This window comes from Rhinoderma darwinii, unplaced genomic scaffold (genome assembly GCF_050947455.1).
Source record: "Rhinoderma darwinii isolate aRhiDar2 unplaced genomic scaffold, aRhiDar2.hap1 Scaffold_2823, whole genome shotgun sequence".
In the NCBI taxonomy this organism is placed as follows: domain Eukaryota; kingdom Metazoa; phylum Chordata; class Amphibia; order Anura; family Rhinodermatidae; genus Rhinoderma; species Rhinoderma darwinii.
In genome coordinates, this window is record NW_027463109.1 from 6,797 (window position 1) to 9,469 (window position 2,673).

Genomic DNA, 2,673 nt, shown 5'->3' on the forward strand with positions numbered 1-2,673 from the left:
CAGAGCTGCACTCACTATTCTGCTGGTGGAGTCACTGTGTACATACATTACATTACTTATCCTGTACTGATCCTGAGTTATATCCTGTATTATACTCCAGAGCTGCACTCACTATTCTGCTGGTGGAGTCACTGTGTACATACATTACATTACTTATCCTGTACTGATCCTGAGTTACATCCTGTATTATACTCCAGAGCTGTACTCACTATTCTGCTGGTGGAGTCACTGTGTACATACATTACATTACTTATCCTGTACTGATCCTGAGTTACATCCTGTATTATACTCCAGAGCTGCTCTCACTATTCTGCTGGTGGAGTCACTGTGTACATACATTACTTATCCTGTACTGATCCTGAGTTACATCCTGTATTATACTCCAGAGCTGCACTCACTATTCTGCTGGTGGAGTCACTGTGTACATACATTACATTACTTATCCTGTACTGATCCTGAGTTACATCCTGTATTATACTCCAGAGCTGCACTCACTATTCTGCTGGTGGAGTCGCTGTGTACATAAATGTAGCTGCCGCTTTATTTACCTCCATCATTAGAGCCAGACGTCTGTCCTCTAAGGGGTCGGGGGTGCCGCCATTTTGCTTTCTCCACTCTTTCTTTAACAATTTCCTTTTCAGTTCCCATTGGGCCAGGCTCTGATTTTTGGACTTGTGGATCTCATGACGATGCGTCTACAGTAGAAGTAGTGAAGAGGATTATGGACGGCTGCTTCTAAGTGACCCCAATCTACTGCGGCCCGTGAACGCCCCCGGACCAGGCCATGGAATCCCAAGCTAACAAGGACAAACTACAAAATGAGCCAATGCCGTATTGGATCTATGAAAACCCGTCCTGATCATGTCCAGCTGATACAGGTGCAGGGCTCGTTACAGTGTCTCAGAGCTCTCTGTTGTGACAAGCTGCACATCTGTGTCAGTTAAAAGGTTCCTATTCACTAACAGCAAGCAGAGATCTTAAAACCAATTAAGAATTAAAGCCAACTATATTAGAAAGCGGCAGAACTTTCCACTATACAATGAATAATTGTTATTTCCATAGGACTGTAAAACCGTCACCACATCCGGACGCGCAGCGCTGTGATCCGCGCACTCACCAGCTCCTCGGGGGTCGCACGGTGAACATCGAGATCTTGTGTGGAACTCTGAAAAATAAGAGAGAAGCCAAGTGAGAAGCACGGCGGACAGAAGAACGCTCTACGGGACCGCACGTGGGAACGCAGCGCCGGCCGACATCTTGTGGTCTAAAACTAGCGACATTGTCTACAGCGGCGCATACAATTATTACAGAGAAAATTCCAATAATCCAGAACCATTTGGACAGTGCCGGATTACCAGATATTCAGAGATCTATATGTACGTACCGTCTCCCTGGTGATAATATTACAACGACATATTCACGTAAAGATACCGGCGGGGGAGGGACCCACAGCGTAATCCCAGGTAATCCGACACAGGACAAGATTTACCAGATTATTAGAATTTCTACACCATAAAGTGCTGGATTAATGGACTTTTACGATTAGCAGTCAAAATGGCGACCTGAGGCGGAAGCGGTCAGCGAGGAAGGCGATATATATATATATATATGTGTGTGATTATCAGGCAAATGGTCAGAGAACGACCCCCATCAGACAGGTGCCGAGTGATGTCATCATTATAATCACAACCCCCAACATGTGTCCGCAGAAAAACTCACATCCCAGGCCTGGCGCACGCGCGTCGTCTTCTTGCTGCCGGACGCCTTCTTTACTCCAGAGCGACCGCTAAGAGGACGAGGAAACCGGACAGACATCTGAGGAGGAGAGAAGAGCGGTGAAGACCCCCGATCCCAGACCCCTCACCACCCGGCAGTGACCCCTCATCCCCCGGCAGTGACCCCCTGATCCCTCATCCCCCGGCAGTGACCCCCCCGATCCCTCATCACCCGGCAGTGACCCCCCTGATCCCTCATCACCCGGCAGTGACTCCCCCTGATCCCTCATCCCCCGGCAGTGACCCCTCATCCCCCGGCAGTGACCCCCCTGATCCCTCATCCCCCGGCAGTGACTCCCCCCGATCCCTCATCCCCCGGCAGTGACTCCCCCCGATCCCTCATCCCCCGGCAGTGACCCCCCTGGTCCCTCATCACCCAGCAGTGACCCTCTTTCCTGCTCCCGGGTGCAGCTCTCACCTCTACGAGCTCTACAACCCGTATGGATTGAACGTTACCGCCGCTGTGGCCTCCAATCGGCGCTGCTGATCCGGATACTACGTCACTTCCGGTTCAGTCCCCATGACAACCGCCCAACAACCGTCACTGACAGTTTGATGGCAGAGATCAGCGACGGTAGTGGGGGCTAGAAGCGAGGGGCTAGGGGCGGTGCCGGAGGAGGGGGAGGGTCTGTACACTCCATATCAGCTGCTGGTGTGGACGAATATTGTGCAGCGCCGCCCCGTGTACTGTCGCTGTATTACTATAGGTCTACTGTTATAGCGCCCCCAGCGGCTGCATGTCCACAGTGCGCTTTGTGCTGTACAACGCTATTCTATCCGTCAAAGCGGCGGACGTCCGACGCAGATGTGAACAGGGGCTCAGTTTGCTGCACTGGCTGATTCACATCTGCGTGGGAGGCTCCGTTAGGGGCTTCCATCACAGATCCGGCCGAAAATA

General features: G+C 51.4%; 1 long non-coding RNA gene across 1 annotated transcript; it reads right to left on the minus strand.

Moving 5' to 3' along the window:
• Positions 1–554: 554 nt before the first annotated feature.
• On the minus strand, positions 555–2,452 carry LOC142703565 (uncharacterized). Its single transcript, XR_012867593.1, has 4 exons — positions 2,194–2,452; positions 1,720–1,815; positions 1,118–1,165; positions 555–695 (listed from the first exon to the last, which is right to left on the minus strand). It is a non-coding gene; the product is annotated as an uncharacterized LOC142703565 (long non-coding RNA).
• Between the last annotated feature and the right edge of the window lie 221 nt (positions 2,453–2,673).